This window comes from Lutra lutra, chromosome 18, assembly GCF_902655055.1.
Source record: "Lutra lutra chromosome 18, mLutLut1.2, whole genome shotgun sequence".
In the NCBI taxonomy this organism is placed as follows: Eukaryota; Metazoa; Chordata; class Mammalia; order Carnivora; family Mustelidae; genus Lutra; species Lutra lutra.
In genome coordinates, this window is record NC_062295.1 from 11,646,858 (window position 1) to 11,665,136 (window position 18,279).

An 18,279-nucleotide genomic window follows, 5' to 3' on the forward strand; every position below is an offset into this window, starting at 1 on the left:
ATGAAAGGTGTTGAGAGTAACAGAAACACTAGCCTATAGAATGTCTTCGCACTCTGAAGCCTGTTACCACTTAACTAGCAGCCAACAACACGGGCGGCTGCCACCTGTACGTGACAGTTAAAGACCTAACTGTTAAAGACCTTAAAGAACCAAAGTCTGAAGGTTTCCCGTGGCAACAAGCTTATTCAGAAGCAAGTTCTGTGTTATGTTTATGCAGAGATATAGACGAATCTGAGTTCTTTTAGCGCTTCCAAGAACGAAATTTTTTTTAAAGATTTTATTTATTTGAGAGAGAGAAAGCATTAGTGAGGGAGGGAGGGGCAGAGGGAGAAGATGACAGCCCGCCGAGCAGGGAGCCCGATGGGAGGCTCCATCCCAGGACACTGAGATCATGACACGAGCTGAAGGCAGAGGCTTAACCCACTGCGCCACCCAGGCGCCCCTCGAAGCACCAAATTTTAAAGAAAATTCCTGGTTTCTGTTTTTGTGGAGCTACTACAGCAGAAGAGCAAACTAGAAGAGTAGAGCTGCCATAATAAAAGAAGAGTTCTTGGTGGTACTGCAGTGGAAGACGGCACTGTCACCCTCACCACTGCCTAACGCACACACAGCGCAACAGACGAATGCGTGAGCGTGTCAGCGATCACGTTGCTCGTCATCGGAATACACTGACAGGGCGTGGCCCACCGTCACAGAGTTCTCGTCTATTCCAAAACGGTGACTTGTCAAATTTATAATTAAACCCGGCTTCGCTTTGAAAGCTTCATAGGATGTGACATGTTGAATTAAATCCAAATTACATGTCCTGATTTTTCCTTGAGGAAAAGTATGTTCCCCGAAATAGAACTTGATGAGAACAGAGACCACATGGCCAATGTGAGTCCTGTCTCCTCTAAATGGGTCTTATAAATAGATTTTTTATGATGGCCCCCAAGTTATGAGAAACATCTAAAAATCAAGTCATTCCACCTAAGGGAGGCCATTCGAGTAGAGAGGGGGCAGGAAGGGAGCGATCGAGGGAAAGTGCGTATACCCCTGTTTAAGCCTCTTCTAAGGAAGTGAATATTTAAAATGTTACATATAAAAACAACTCTGGCTTCCCAGTCATCCCAATTCCTCCATTTAGTCCTGCACTCACATCTCTGTTTTTTGTACCTGCTCACTCATGTGAAGAAAAAGAATAAACTGTTTTCCTGGTGGTTCTTAAAAGCCACAGGAAGCAGAACACACGGACTCTTACAACTGGCTGGTCTGCCCTCCACCTGTCCTCTTCTCCACATATATCATACATACTTCTCTGAAACATCTCTTTCATTGAGGGGACACAAGGAAAAGGGGGGAAAAGTAATATTTGGGGGGCATTATTAAAAATGCATATGAAAGTTTACTGTTTAAAAACTGATACTACCTTCAAAAAGTTTTCTTTTTAAAAACATTTTATTAGGGCACCTGGGTGGCTCAGTGGGTTTAAGCCTCTGCCTTTGGCTCAGGTCATGATCTCAGGGTCCTAGGATTGAGCCCCGCATCGGGCTCTCTGCTTGGTGGGGAGCCTGCTTCCTCCTCCCTCTCTCTCTCTCTGCCTGACTCCCTGCCTACCTGTGATCTCTGTCTGTCAAATAAATAAATAAAATCTTTAAAAAAAATAAAAAAAAATTTATTTATTTGGGGGGGACAAAGGGAGAGGGAGAGAGAGAATCTCAAGCAGACACAGGGCTCCCTCTCATGACTCTGAGCCAAAATCAAGAGCTGGGACACTTAACAGACGGAGCAACCCAGGCACCCTACCCTTAAAACAGTCCTCTTAAAGACAAAAATAATTTTGGCTGGTTTCTGAAAATCTGGAAAATTCAAAAAGTGTAAGAAAATAATAAGGACCCACTGTTCCACCACAAAAGGGGAACAGCCCTAAAAATTCCTCTGTGTTGTAAATCCTGGAGCCTGGTAGCCTCTGAGATGTAAATGTTTAATGAAAACTCAGTTGGGACTTCGAGAAAGACAAGGTCCAGAAATAGCCCCAACTGCATATAGAAATCTAGTGTATAATGAAGGTCGTATCTCACATTACTGGGACAAAGATGAACTTTAAAGAAATAGTGTCGGGATAACTGGAAAAGGATAAATTAGACCCCAAATTCCTCACGTGGTACAAAAGCGTAAACACCAAACAGATTGGATATCTACATGCCCAAAATGAAACTGTATGGTATAACAAAAAAACATGGGTGAATTCCTCCAAAATCTGAGTGTACAAAAAGGCTTTCTCACTATGGCTTGTAATCCAGACACAGTAAAAAACAAACAAAAACAAACAAACAAAAAAAACCACCCCAAAAAGTACCAATTTGATCTCCTAAACATTTTTTTTGCACGGCAGTCAGTAAGATGAGCCAAGTCACAAGACGAATGAGAAACCAGGGAAAAGTATCTGTAGCGTAGATCACAGATAAAAGGTTAATGTCCCTGATACACAAATAACTCTCAAACCGGAGAGAGTCAGGGCAAAGCCATGAACTCACTGTTAGAGAGAGGAGTGTGGCCACATCTAACAAAACCCGGTATTTATCTACCCTTTGAGCCCGCAGTCACACTTCTCGGAACATGAAAGACACAGGTCCACCAATGAAAAAATACATACACGCAGGTAATTCACTGCAGCTTTCTCTGAAATTACAAAATATCGCCAAGCCAAAATAAAATGCCTAAATGTCAAGGTATCGGAAATTGGTTAAATAAACTGTGATACGTACAATCAGGGAAGTACTGAGCCACTGTAAGAGAGAATGGAGATCTCAAAGAGCAGACAGGGAATGATTTCTAGTAAAAAAACAAACCCACAAAAAAACAAGGTGGGAAAAAAGCAAAGTGCAAAAGAGCCATTTATAAACCCAGTATTCGACACCTTCAGTAAGGAAGGGGGAAGAACTCAAATCCCGAGGCCTTCAGGGGTTTGCTTCTGTTGCTGAATGAGTGAAGCCAATTCTGAAAATACCAAGATGTGTTTCAGTACCGAGCAAAAGCCGTAAACACACGGATGTTGGAAGCCAGACACACCAATACTGGGGTGTGGGAAGAAAAGGAAGAACCCTGTGGAGATGAAATGAAATGGGAGACAGGGTTAGACTCATGATTTTAACATAAATAAGTATGTGTATATGTGTGCACTCATGTTTGGGGGACGTATGTGTGTGTATCCAAGCATTACCACCGAAAGGGTGTAGAAGCAAAGAAACCTCAGTAGCAGTGAGCACATCTGGTGTCCACATCTTAATTTCTAATACCGTACTTCAAAAAAAAAATCAAAAAAACAAACAAAAAACCCCCACCAAAACCCAGGGCTTCCAGAAGAACTGGCTGATTCCACAGGTGGGGTTATTGGAGGCCTGAGATGAGACTGGAACATCTTGCGATATGAGAAAGCAGGAAAGTGCTGAAGTGTGGGGAGGCGTGTTACAAGGACGGAGGCCCAGCTGGGAAGGGCTCTCACCGGCCAGGTATCAGAGAGCCCAAGTAAGAGGCAGTTAACAGGTCCTGAACTCCTGAAGAAATAGGAATCCATGTGTTTATATAACACAGGACACAAAGGGAGGGAGAGAGGAAGGAAGAAGGAAGAGCTCTTACAGCGGGATACTGACTAGGAACCAGTAATGGGGAAGAGAAACGGAGCTGGCAGATGACCCCTCTGTAACCCTCCCATGAAGGATGGTTGAGGCAAACACGCTGGCAGCCGCTCCACATGGGGGGTGTTCTGGTGGTGAGGAGGATGTCTGCATGGTCTGGAAGCGTCTCCCCACACACAGGGCCTGCACTGCAGTCAGGACTGTGGAACTGAAATGTCACCATGAAGAAACATCAGACAAACCCAAACAGAAGATATCTTACTGAAAAAGAGCGGTCGGGGAGGGGTTGGTGTTCCTCAACAATGTCACCGTCCTAAGAGACTAAAGGGATATGAAAACTGGATGCAACACATTATGACAGACTGGGCCTTATAATGGGGGGAGCAGTGATGCAGATAATACGAGATCAGATACTAAAATGTGGATATGAGCAGTAGAGCATCATATCAATGGTAAATTACTACGGTTGGTCACTGTACTACAGGTGTGTAAGGAAATACTCTTACTTAGTGGACCGAGGGACAAAGGACCATGATTATTTAACTCCCTTTCAGGTATGTTGGGGGGCAGGGAGAGAAAAAGAGAGGGAGTGGGGTGCCTGGGCGGCTCAGCTGGTTGCGCGCCCAACTCTCGGTTTTGACTCGGGTTCTGATCTCAGGGTCTCTGCGATGGAGCCCTGAGTCTGGGCACTCAGCAGGGAATCTGCTTGAGATTCTCTCTCTCCCTCTCTGTCTCCGCCCCCACCTCCCTCTCTAGAAAGAAAGAAAAAGACAGAAAGAGAGAAAGGAAGGGAGGGAGGGACGGAGGGAGGGAGGAAGGAAGGAAGGAAGGAAAAAATGAAAAGAGGGAGGAAGCGTGAAATGGAGTGTGTGTACACAGATGAGGGGAGGCAGGAAGAGAGAGCACATGCACGAAAGCAAAAAATAACGTGTTAACAACAGAAAGCATTTTTATACATTTTCCCAATTAATTTACAACATATTTCCTAGATCCTAATTGGTAGTTTCCGCTCTCAAATAAGAATCCCCTGCTTCTAGGAAGGTCTGTTGTTTATTGGATGTCCTGCCTGTGAAAGCCCTCAGATGTGTGTAAAACGAATACATTTCATATGTTTAGCTATGTATATAAATGTAATATTCACGTCAACATAAAATTTTCTCAACTATCATTCCCTTAATAAAAATAAAAGCTGTGACTATAGCCCGTGTAATTTACCTAAAGCAATTTTGGATCAAAACCCATTTTTAGGGGCGCCTGGGTGGCTCAGTGGGTTAAGCCGCTGCCTTCGGCTTGGGTCGTGATCTTAGGGTCCTGGGATGGAGCCCCGCGTCGGGCTCTCTGCTCAGCGGGGAGCCTGCTTCCTCCTCTCTCTGCCTGCCTCTCTGCCTGCTTGTGATCTCTGTCTGTCAAATAAATAAATAAAATCTTTAAAAAAAAAACAAAAAAAAAACAAAAAAACCCCCATTTTTATTATACATGGAAAACCAGATACATGTAGTGGCTTTAAATTTTTTACTATTTGTACATTTTTTACAGTATGGCTGCGTGTGTATGTGCATCTATGTATGGACACTCCTGACACACGCACGCTGATAAGATACTCCTCTATAGACTGATTTTATTTTTTTTAACATTTTATCTTTTTGCATCATGGTAAGCATACTCTTTAATCCCCAACCCTTACCTGACCCACCCTCCCACCCATCTCCTCCCTGTACCATCAGCTTGTTCTCTACAGTGAAGAGTCAGTTTCTTGGTTTGTCTCTCTCTCTCTTCCACAGACTGATGTCAAAGGGCAAAATGAAAATCAGGCAAAACAACCTCTTCGTCTGAGCTCGTTTTGCAAGCGGAGTTCTTTTTATTCTTTTTTCTTTTTTTAAGATTTTATTTATTTATTTGACAGATCACAAGTAGGCAGAGAGGCAGGCAGAGAGAGAGCAGGAAGCAGGCTCCCTGCTGAGCAGAGAGCCCGACGCGGGGCTTGATCCCAGCACCCTGGGATCACGACCTGAGCCAAAGCCAGAGGCTTTCACACACTGAGCCGCCCAGGAGCGCCTGCAAGTGGAGTTCTAATGCACAAAGTGAGCTACTTTATAATTAATGTGAAATGCACATTTAAATCCACTGAAGATGTGGTAATTAATTAAAGAATAAAATGTTAGAGACGCAACTTGGTGTGTCAAAACTGAACATTAGACCTTGATCAGTATTTATACGGGGCAGTGCAAATGATAAACCATGCCGGTCACAATGACTAGGAGGTCAAATGCAGAATTTTGCTACAAGCATAAGGTACTGAAAATGCAGCCAGTGCAAATCAAATTCTTCTAGGGTGACTATCTCCATTAACTTCTTCCTTTCAGTAGGGAAAAAAAAAAACAAAAAACGGTTGCTAAGGGGTAGATATTTACAAGTTCCTGCAAACACCTTTCCCTGTAAAACCACAAAAATCTGGCTGCCCCATGAAGTTTCCCCCTCTTTCTTTTAAATGAGGGCATTCTTTACATGCGATGACATTTGTTCAATTTCTGGAATTGTATACAACCATGTAAACACCGAACAGTCAAGACACTGAATGGTTCCCTTTAAAAAGATTCCTTATGCCACTGGGCACTGAATTCTCTTGCCAGCAAACACGGATCTGCTACTATATTCTGCCTCTTCTAGAAAGTTCACACAAATGAAATCGTACAGTATTTAATCCTCCGTGTTTGCCTCTTTTACTTCACATGACACCCTGAGAACCAGCCACGCAGCTGGAGGTCCTGGTATTTTACCCCCATCACTGAGTTGTCATATTTCCCAGTATGGCTATACCATGATTCATTTATTCGTTTACCAGTTGACGGACATTTGGGCTGCTTCCAATATTCTGCTATTATCAATAATAACACTATGAACGTCTGTGTAAAGGCTTTTCTGAGTTTTATGTTATTTATTTTTAAAGATTTTATTTATTTATTTGACACAGAAAGAGAGATCGCAAGTAGGCAGAGAGGCAGGCAGAGAGAGAGGGGGAAGCAGGCTCCCCACTGAGCAGAGAGTCCGATGCGGGCCTTGAACCCAGGACCCTGAGATCATGACCTGAGCTGAAGGCAGAGGCTTAACTCACTGAGCCACCCAGGTGCCCCAAGAGTTTTTTTTTTTTAAATCATGGTAAAATACACATCACAGAAAACTTGCCATGTCAACCACTTCAAGCTCGCAGCTCAGTGCTGTTAAGTATACTTACAACATTGTGCAACCACCACCACTCTCCATTTCCAGAACCCTCTTCATCTTGCAAAACTGAAACCCTGTACCCATTAAACAGTAACTCCCCATTCTTCCTTCCCCCCAGTCCCTGGCAACCACCATTCTTTCTGCCTCTTTGATTCTTACTCGTCTAAGTATACTTACTTACGGAAAAATATATTTACACTTACTAAGTATTACTTACTTACTTGTAGAAGTGGAACCACAGAGTATTGTCTCTTTGTGACTGGCTTATTTCATTTAGCACGACGTCAAGCAAGGTTCGTTCATGTTGAAACAGGTGTCAGAAACGCCTTCCCTTTTAAGGCTGAATAATATTTCATCGTGCGGATATACCACATTTTGCTCATCCATTCACCTGGCAGTGGAGACCTACCAGGCTTCCAGACTTCAGCTGTGAAAAATACTAATAGGAACAGGGTGTGCAAACAGCTCTCCAAGACCCTGCTTTCCATTCCTTTGGGTGTATGCCAAGAAGTGGAATTGCTGGATCACATGGTAAGTTTGCTTTTAGTTTTCGAGGAAGACTCCTGCTATTTTCACAGCAACATTCCCACAAAGAGCCTACGAGGCTCCCATTTCTCCACATCCCCGTTAACACTTGTTCTATTCTGGGGTTTTGACGGTAGCAAAACTAATGGGCATAAGGTGTTATCTCGTTGTGGTTTTGATATGCATTCCCCAGTGATCAGTGATGTTAAGAATCTTTTCATGAGTTTATCGGCCATTCATCTATCTTCTTTAGAGATACATCTAATGCAAGTTCTTTGCCCATTTTTGAATTGGGTTGGTTTTTGTTGTTTCTGTTGAGTTTTAGTTCCTCATACATTCTAGATAGTTATCCCTTATCAGATACAGAAGTTCATTTTGTATATGGTGTGAGGTAAGGGTCCAACTTCATTCTTTTGTGTGTGGATATTCCGTTTACCCAACACCGTTTACTGAAAAGACTGTCCTTGGGGCGCCTGGGTGGCTCAGTGGGTTAAGCCGCTGCCTTCGGCTCAGGTCATGATCTCAGGGTCCTGGGATCGAGTCCCGCGTCGGGCTCTCTGCTCAGCGGGGAGCCTGCTTCCCTCTCTCTCTCTCTCTCTGCCTGCCTCTCCATCTACTTGTGATCTCTCTCTGTCAAATGAATAAATGAAATCTTAAAAAAAAAAAAAAAAAGAAAAAAAAGAAAAGACTGTCTTTTCCCCATTGCACGGTTTTGTCATTCTTATTGAAAATGATCTGACAGTTCATGTGAAGGTTTATTTCTGGGTTCTCTATTCTATTCCATCCACTCTATGTCTGTCTTTATGTCAATAACACACTGTTTTGGTTACTGTAGTTTTACAGTAAGTTTTAAATCAGCAAGTGTTATTAGTCCTCCTAATCTGTTTTTTTTTTTTAAGATTTTATTTATTTATTTGACACAGAGAGAGAGATCACAAGTAGGCAGAGAGGCAGGCAGGAGAGGGAGAGGGGGAAGCAGGCTTCCTGTTGAGCAGAGAGTCCGATGTGCGGCTTGATCCCAGGACCCTGAGATCATGACCTGAGCTGAAAAGGCAGAGGCTTAACTCACTGAGCCACCCAGATGCCCCCAAATCTGTTCTTTTTCAAGACTGTTTTAGCCATCTAGGATTCCTTGGGAATCCATATGAATTTTAGGATGGATTTTTCTATGTCTGCAAAAAAATGTCACTGGGATTTTGACAGGAATTGCAGTGAATACATAGATCACTTTGGTCAGCCCTGTAATCTTGATAATATCAGGTTTTCAAATTCATGAACATGGGGTATGGGGTATCTATTCATTTATGTAGATCGTCTTTCATTTCTTTCAGCAATGTTTTGTAGATGGTAGGAAAGAGCTCTCTCCATCTTTCTCTTTTTACAAGGGTACTAATCCCAACATGAGGCCCCCATCCTCATGACCCCACCTAATTTTGACTACCTCCTAAAGATCCCATCTCCTAATTCCATCAAATTGGGGATTAGGGATTCAATATAAGAATTTGGGGGTGTGGGTGCACTGTAGCACAAGGCCACTAATATTTTTTTTCTATTTTTTCTTCTAGAAATGTTATAGCTCTAATTGTTACATTTAAGTCTACAAGTCATTTCAAGTTCATTATGTATATGGTGTGACTTAAGGGTAGAAGTTCAATTTTTGCATACCACTATGCAATTGTTTCAGGTTTGTTTTTTTTGGAATTATTTATTTTTTTTTCCCTGAATTATTTATTGACAAAACTCACTTCTCCTGCACATTTGTCAGGAATTTTTAAAATTTCCAAATTCCTGAAAGTTACTGATCTTCAAAATTTGAGACCAAGAAATCAGAATTCCTGAATTGTAAATTATTCTGTATTTTTCAGAGCACTTGACTTCATGTTTTTAAATAATGAGTTATAATCATAAACAATCAATCACTTTCTTGTGACAGGATTATATTTAAAGTTTCAGGGATTAGTTCTGTAAAATATGGTATGATAAGTGTATGGTTATTATTATGAATCATACACTACAACAAAATTATGTATTTCAATAACATGCAAAAATAATCTCTACCTAATATAGGCATTTGGTAAAAGAAAACATTAAAAGAATAAAAAGAATAAAACATCAGCACTGAATGACTGCCCGAAAAACATCATTTAAAAATTGTAAGGTGGGGCACCTGGGTGGCTCAGTGGGTTAAAGCCTCTACCTTCAGCTCAGGTCATGATCTCAGGGTCCTGGGATCGAGTCCCACATTGGGACTTTATTTTAAAAAATAAAAATAAATAAAAATTGGAAGAGGTCACAAATATTTAAAAGCTTTTTTTTTTTTTTAAAGATTTTATTTATTTTGGGACGCCTGGGTGGCTCAGTTGGTTAAGCGGCTGCCTTCGGCTCAGGTCATGATCCCAGCGTCCTGGGATCGAGTCCCACATCGGGCTCCTTGCTCAGCGGGGAGCCTGCTTCTCCCTCTGCCTCTGCCTACCACTCTGTCTGCCTGTGCTCATGCTCGCTCCCTCTCTCTCTCTAACAAATAAAATAAATAAAATCTTAAAAAAAAAAAAAAGATTTTATTTATTTATTTGACAGACCGAGATCACAAGTAGGCAGAAAGGCAGGCAGAGAGGCAGGCAGAGAGAGAGGGGGAGGCAGGCTCCCTGCTGAGCAGAGAGCCCGATGCGGGGCTCGTTCCCAGGACCCTGGGATCATGACTTGAGCTGAAGGCAAAGGCTTAACCCAATGAGCCACCCAGGCGCCCCTAAAAGCTTTTTTTAAAAAAGATTTTATTTATTTGACAGACAGAGATCACAAGTAGGCAGAGAGGCAGGCAGAGAGAGAGAAGGGGAAGCGGACTGCCTGCTGAGCAGAGAGCCCAATGCAGGGCTCAATCCTAGGACCCTGAGATCATGACCTGAGCCTAAAGCAGGGCTTTAACCCACTGAGCCACCCAGGTGCCCCTTAAAAGTTATTCTTAAGTGAGATTTTAAAACACACAAGTATTAATTGCTTGGATTAAGTATTAATATTTGTCATAAGACAAATATTCCAGATGTAGAGAAGTTTCTTTCATGTTGTGCTAATGTTGGTCATATGGTTCTGAGTGTGTCCAAAGCAAATACAAGTTGGGTGTTAGACTACATATGGCCCCATATATACTCATTTCCTCTTTGAGGGATGAACATATTTTGTCTACTTGCCCTTGGTTTTGGTTTGGCTGTAAAAATGATACTGCTTGTCCTAATTCAGATCTCAGATGAGCTGATTTCACATCAAAGTGTTCCACGATCCTTGTTTACAGCCTGCCTTTGCATTTCTTCTGTGAAAGTAATTACAAAGAACTATAGCCTTAGAGGAAATATCCAAACACTAAAACACCACTGGATTCTATTAAGATAACGTAATATCTGGGTATCCTAGCAAGGTCAACAGCACTATTATTACACAGAAACATGTTTCAGAACTGCCAATTTAAAGACTGCCCCCCAAACTTAGTATTTCTTGGAACGAGATTCGCCAGATTTTCATAGTACTAATATGTGTGAAGTCATTACTAAATTTGTGCTTACAAAAATGACCCATCGGGAGTGGCAGGCAGGGCTACAAACATATATACTTAACAACACGCCAGCAGCAAACAAGAATGACAGATCTGGTCATGGCCCCTTCTCTCCCATACCCTCTGTCCTGCTGACTGTAACCTCTGACACCGATTCCGCTCTTCCTTTCAACTTCATGTCAGTGGGTTCCTTTGAATACCTATGTTGGTGGTTAAACTTGAACACCCACAGATTTTCTTTCCCTTTATCCTGATTTCTGGACGGATTTTTTTCTCACATTTTGGAGTGACATAAAGGTCCCTAGAAATGTCAGGAAGGGATTCCTGCATGAGAAAGCTGCTGGAAATCAAGGATCACTAATGTGTGGTTGTGCTTTGGGGCACTCAATCCTATTTTGTTATCTGCTTATCTTTCCTGTGCCGACACCACACTGTTATTATACCTGTAGCTTTATAGTATGTCTTAAAGACAGAGGCTAAGTCCTTCTGTCCGCTGGAGGGTTCACCCTGCTGGATAAAAGAGCCACCTTTCATTTTAAACATTTTTTAAGATTTTATTCACTTATTTGACAGTCAGAGATCACAAGCAGGCGGAGAGGCAGGCAGAGAGAGAGGGGGAAGCAGTCTCCCTGCTGAGCAGAGAGCCCAATGGGGGCTCCATCCCAGGACCCCAGAATCATAACCTGAGCTGAAGGCAGAGGCTTTAACTCACTGAGCCACCCAGGCACCCCAGCCACCTTTCATTTTAAAGAGTCGCCCAGTTTAGAAAATTCTCGTGTTTGATACTTCAAGATGAGCATTCTAAGCGGCATGTGGGCGTAAGGCAAGGTACCTCACCCTCAGAGTAAGTGACTTGTTCCCAGTCAAGTAGCTGGTTGGGTAGACCTGAGACAGTCTTCCAGGTCCGGGTTCTTGGCACTGCTTCACGGCCTCTCCACCACCCAGCCCCATGTTCCAGGACCAGTTCTTCCTGTGAGGTCTTACCTCAAAAGACCCCCTCCGAAGGGCTTTCCCAGGCCCCCTGCAGAGACCAAGCATCCCCGATTCTCCAGCGTTTATCCCTCTATCCTGTTTTGTTTTCCTCCTATGACTCACCTCTGTCTGTACTTCTTATTCACTTCTTATTTATTCTCTTCCTGCCACTAAATTTTCCGCAAGAACAGGATCTCGCACTTCTTATGGGGCACGGGGCTTCTCAGGACCTGGCCAGGGGCCAGGCAAGTCAGTCAGACCTCTGCAGTCAAGGTTTGTAGAGTGGATGGAATAGATGAAATCAGTGAATGCTTCCACCCCAAGAGCAATAAGGCAAATGACGAACACCAAACTGCTTATTTCCTCCTGAATTATATGTGATATTAACATGGGTTACATCCTAGTATACAGTCAACTTCCCCGCATCCCTACTAGATAAAGCTATGGGAAAGTAGGAATGCCCCTCTGTGTAAACTACCTCACAAAGCAAAATGAGCTGGAAAAATCTGGGGAAGTGGGAGCTAGAAAATGCATTTTTACTGTTTTCCCAAACTCGCACACTGAATTCAAATTCCATGAGCATGACTGTTCTTTGTTTGCGGGCATGATCTGGGTAGATTAGGGGAGGATGTTCGAGAGCCTATGCTCGATTCAGAAGGCAAGGCCGTGGAGATGGCCGATGAGCTGTGACTTTCATGTCTACCAAAGAATTTGAATTGAAAAGCAAAAATAGGGGGCGCCTGGGTGGCTCAGTGGGTTAAGGCCTCTGCCTTCGGCTCAGGTCATGATCTCAGGGTCCTGGGATCGAGCCCTGCATCGGGCTCTCTGCTCAGCGGGGAGCCTGCTTCCCTCTCTCTCTCTCTCTGCCTATCTCTCTGTCTACTTGTGATTTCTGTCTGTCAAATAAATAAATAAAATCTTTAAAAAAAAAAAAAAAGCAAAAATAGGATCAAATAAGGTATGCCTGTATGATAGCTACCCGGGAATAAAGGGTATCTCTTGTGGAATGAGAGTGAGGGGGAAGAGTAGGGAAAGAGAAGTCATAAGTATGTTGTGTAAAACTGTGGCTCAGTCCTAGGTATAAAGTTTATTTTTAAATATGAGATCGGCCTAAATAAAAGAAAAATTTGTTTCTGGGTTACAAAAAAATCAATGGCACTCGACTGTAACTTTTTACCAGAACCCAATTTGAATCCGGCTAAATGATCCCCTATTGCTAACTCACGTGAACACAGGACAGCAAAGATTAATGGATGGTAAACATGAGAGAAATTAATACTAATTCCTAAATAAGGAACCCATACTCAACACAGAATTAGTTGAAGCTGAATTCAGAACATCTGAAATTTTCAGAGGCTAGGATAAAATTTACTTTTGCACTAAAATTTACTTTTGTCCCTGATGGAACAGATTTACTAAGCAAATCAGTAATGTAATAAAAACAAAACAACCCCTCCCACAGCAAAAGCCCAACTACTTCAGAAAATAAACTGCTTTTAAAAACTTTCCAGGAAGTTAAACACGACCAGTTGGACACACATATTTATCTGTAGAGGGATATAAATAACTTGACAAAGGCACAGAGAATAGGAGAGGCGGCATCAGAGGGCAGGATGTTAGCTCACTTTGGAGACACGCTTTGGAGACGACAAGTAGAAAGAAGAGTGCCAAAGGACCATGCACAGAGGAGGAAACAGAAACCTAAGTGTTGTGTTAAAGTCTGATTCACCCAATAGAGCCCTGCAAAGTCTCAGCAAATAACAGGCACCAGATTGCTGAAACAAGAAGGCGATAAGCACTGGGGCTACGTTAACAGGAGGGAGGGCTACACTAGGGTCCCCACACCCAACCTTGGGAAGCCAGGGGACCAGCATTCCTCCAGGCCAGCAGCAGCTGGACAGGAGGTTTACTCTGTGGAGAAATGGACCCTCTCACAGAGGGGCCAAGTCCAACAGTGAAGAGTAGGCTGAGTAGGGGAGTAAGAAGTAATGAACGAGGGAAGCAGCATATCCTACATACTGAGAATTGAGGCCTCCAGCTTCCTTTTGCCAATCAGTACCCAAAGCACCAGCAGTCAGGCTTACGTTCCCCAAGCTGCAAGTCAGAAAATCAATGTCTAAAAAGCCTTGAATTCTTACAACTAATATCACACTTAATGCAGAATGTTTTTGTCCTAAGATAAGGAATAAGACACATATGCTGGCTCTCGCTATTTCTACTTAATACTGTACTAGAAGCCCTAGCCACGGCAATAAGACAAGAGAAAGAATTAAAATTTATATGGTCCACTGGACAGTCAGAAATACGGTTGCCTTTACTTGCAGCATATGTGATTATCTAAGCAGAAAGTACCAAATAGCTTATAAAAAGTATTAGAACTGGGATGCTCAGTCAGTTAAGTGTCTGCCTTCAGCTTAGGCCATGATCCCAGAGTCCTGGGATCGAGTCCCATACTGGGCTCCCTGCTCATCTGGGAGCCTGCTTTTCCCTCTCTTGCTCTCCCTGCTTGTTTTACTCTCTCTCTAATAAGTAAAGTCTTTTAAAAAAAAGTTATTAGAGGGCGCCTGGGTGGCTCAGTGGGTTAAAGCCTCTGCCTTCAGCTCAGGTCGTGATCTCAGGGTCCTGGGATCGAGCCCTGCATCAGGCTCTCTGCTCAGCGGGAAGCCTGCTTCCCCCTCTCTCTCTGCCTGCTTCTCTGCCTACTTGTGATCTCTCTGTCAAATGAATAAATAAAATCTTAAAAAAAAAAAAAAAGACAGTGTGGTACTGGTAATAGGACAGATGGAGGGGCTCCTAGGTGGCTCAGTCAGTTAAGCATCTGCCTTTGGCTTGGGTCATGGTCCCAGGGTCCTGGGACTGAGCCCCACATCAGGGTCCCTGCTCAGCGATGAGTCTGCTTCTTCCTCTCCCCCTGTTATCTTGCTCACTTTCGCTCTCTCTCAATTAAATAAATAAATAAATAAAATCTTAAAAAAAAAAAAAAAGGATAGATGTATAGACCAGTAGAAAAGAATGAGTCCAGAAAATGATCTACATATATATATATACGGCCACAGGTTTTTGACAAAGAAGTCAAAGTAATCCAACATAGAAAGGACAGTCTTTTCAAAAAATGGTGCAGAATGAATGGATATCTATATACCAAAAAATGAATTTCAAATAGATCACATACCCAAACATAAAACAAAAATATTGTAAATGTGACAGGAAAAATAAGACAATCTTTCTGACTCTAGTTCAGGCAAAGATTTCTTAAGTATATCACAAAAAAGCACAAGCCATAAAGAAAACTAGAAGCCTCAGAGAAAATAAATGTAATTACAAAACTAGCTTCTCACCTCCTCACTCTACAGGGAAAAGACATCCGTAAGATGAGCCTCCACACCCAAAGCTTCTCATCCCTTTTTAGTCCATTCTTTTTTTTTTTTTTTTTAAGATTTTATTTATTTGACAGAGATCACAAGCAGGCAAAGGCAGGCAGAGAGAGAGGAGGAAGCAGGCTCCCCGCCAAGCAAAGAGCCCGATGCGGGGCTCGATCCCAGGACCCCGAGATCATGACCTGAGCCGAAGGCAGAGGCCTTAACCCACTGAGCCACCCAGGCGCCCCTAAAATAAAATCTTGAGAGGACATTCTGCTTTCAAGTTTGAGGTAGAAGAAGGCTTTTCCACTTTCGCTCTGGGGCTTCTGTAGGTTTCTGCAGCACTGTCACTCTATCCTCTGGATCTGTTCAAGCAGACCCTCGTCTAAGACTCGATCTGTCTGGGTGCCAGACACACGACAGCCCATCCAACACATGGAGACAGGAAGGCCAAATCTCAGGAGCATAGTTTGCTCAATTTACCAACCTCTCATTTCACCTTGAGTATTTCTACGTCTACAAACACATTTAAATCAAGTCTAAAAGAGATTAGTAACTGGAAATTATGAACTCATCCACTCTTTTTCTTGGTAATCTGTCATTTTCTATTCACATTTTTGAAGTAGTCTACGTCTGTCACCGGCACCCTCCCTTTCCCGGTTAAGAAAGGCTTTGAGTCAAACTCTGCTCTAAGGAGCACCTGGGTGGCTCAGTTAGTTAAGCGTCTGACTTGTGGTTTTGGCTCAGGTCCTGAGATCGAGCTGCACATCCTTCTCCGTGCTCAGTGGGGAGCCTGCTTTAGACATTCTCTCTCCCTTTGCCCCTCCCCTCAACTTGTGTGCACAAGCTCTCTCTCAAAAAAAAAAAAAAAGGAAAGTTCTACTATAAAAAATGTATTCCGAGTAGCCTTCATCTTCTGAAAAAATTTTTTAATTTTATTTATTTGAGAAAGAGAAACACAGAGAGAGGGGGCATGAGCGAGGGAAGGGGACAGGGAGAGAGGGAGAAGCAGAATTCCTGCTGAGCAGGGAGCCCGACACAGGGCTCGATCCCAGGATCCTGAGATCATGACCTGAGCCAAGTCACCCAGGCGCCCCCCAAATTTTTTAATTGTGGGGAAAATACACAACAAAATTTACCATCTTGACCCTCTTAAATGAGTTTAGTGGTGTTAAATACGCGCACACAGCACTGCAACCAAGCTCTAGCATCCTGTCCATCTGGCAAAACAGAAACTCTACACCTATTGACCAACAGCCCCTCACTGCCTCCTGCCACCAGCCCATGGCGTGTCTGCACCCATGCGCGAGCAGGCGTCAGAACCTCCCTTCTCTCTGAAGCTATTTCCATTGTATGCGTCAACCACCTTTGTTTATCCAAGTTCCCTGCACCTCTTTTTATATGATTCTCAGGAATCCTACTGACCTACCTCCTGTGAGAGAAAGCAGGGGGGTCCTGACCTGCGGGCCCACGAGAAGTCCAAGGGCAGAGACAAGCTAGATCAGGGCGTCTCTCCCTGACCCTGGCCAGGTAGATGGGACAGGGGACACCTGTTAGGAGTTGTTCCTGCATCTTGGTTTAAAAGCTCCCAGGGTTTGGGGCGCCTGGGTGACTCAGTGGATTAAGCCGCTGCCTTCGGCTCGGGTCATGATCTCAGGGTCCTGGGATCGAGCCCCACATCGGGCTCTCTGCTCAGCAGGGAGTCTGCTTCCTCCTCTCTCTCTGCCTGCCTCTCTGCCTACTTGTGATCTCTCTCTCTGTCATAAATAAATAAAAATCTTTAAAAAAAATAAAATTAAAAAAAATAAAATAAAAGCTCCCAGGGTTTATGTCTTTCGGGACATTCTGTGGTAAATCTAATTCACCTGGTTAATTGTTCCGTTTTATTAGTAACTACATAACTTTTCAAATTCTGCATTTTATATTAGCCATACTCTAGCTCACTGTTTATTCCAGCATCTTAAAATACTCCCTTCAGACCAGAACGATCCTTTCTTCCAACTGTTCAGATGTGGAAAGGAGTTAAGTGGGAGGGCTGAGTGGAGGACCGTGATCATTTGTCCTTAGTTATTGCAAAAAATCACTTAGAACAGATGTTAGAGGTCTCCACCACCTTCGCAATCTGAAATTAGCACAACCCTCAGAAGATACTTAGGCCTGGCCAAAATCAGCACAGTGGAAGGGAAGGCAGCCGATCCGCAAGAAGCACTCTGTCTATGGCTGTGTCAGCCCTGTGATTTGCAGCAAGACAAGTCCCCTTCCTGAGCTGGCCTCTGAGCGAAACAGAACTAAGACTAAGAATGCCAGCTAAGCCCCCTGCGGTTCTTCCTCAGTCCCTTGTGAGGACAGAGAATCACTACCCCTGTTGTGATGGCATCTCAGGATCTTGACCATGGTTCCTACTGCCTTTCCTTCCAGCTGCTGTCCCAGGCTGAGCACATTCAACCTGTGACCATCTATTCTCCCGGTGAGGTCCTCTGCCTCTGGACTCGCTGCAGAGCCTCTCCTTAACATTAACTCATCAACTGATCAAAGCCCAAGACCACGGGGCGCCTGGGGGGCTCTATCGGTGAAGTGTCTGCCTTCAGCTCAGGTCATGATCCCAAAGTCCTGGGATCAAGCCCCACATGGAGCTCCCTGCTCAGCGGGAAGCCTGCTTCTCCCTCTCTCTCTCCAACATGTCCATATTCTCTCAAATAAATAAATAAAATCTTAAAAACAAAACAAAACAAAACACAGTCTAAGACTGGATTCTACTAAGAGGATGACCAGTGCTGAGCACACCAGAGGATGGCACTTCCGATTTTCTGATATCGGCCTATACATCCCAGTATCATTTCTGTTTTTTGGGTTTTAAAAAAATATTTTTTAAAGTTGACCATTTTACATTGATGATGTATGGGACTAGACATCTAAATCCTCGCCCACAAAAAAGTAAGGTTGAAATTCAGAGGTTTTAAACTTAAAAAAAAACTAAAAAAAAAAAAAAACAGTTTTTTTTGTTTTTATTTTTGTTTTTAAGAAAACATAATTCTTTAAA

At 43.2% G+C, this 18,279-nt stretch overlaps 1 protein-coding gene across 1 annotated transcript in view; it reads right to left on the reverse strand.

The window, feature by feature from the left end:
• PARN (poly(A)-specific ribonuclease) overlaps positions 1-18,279 on the reverse strand; it is a 160,488-nt gene that overhangs the window by 10,598 nt on the left and 131,611 nt on the right. The gene's annotated exons all lie outside the window — the stretch shown is intronic.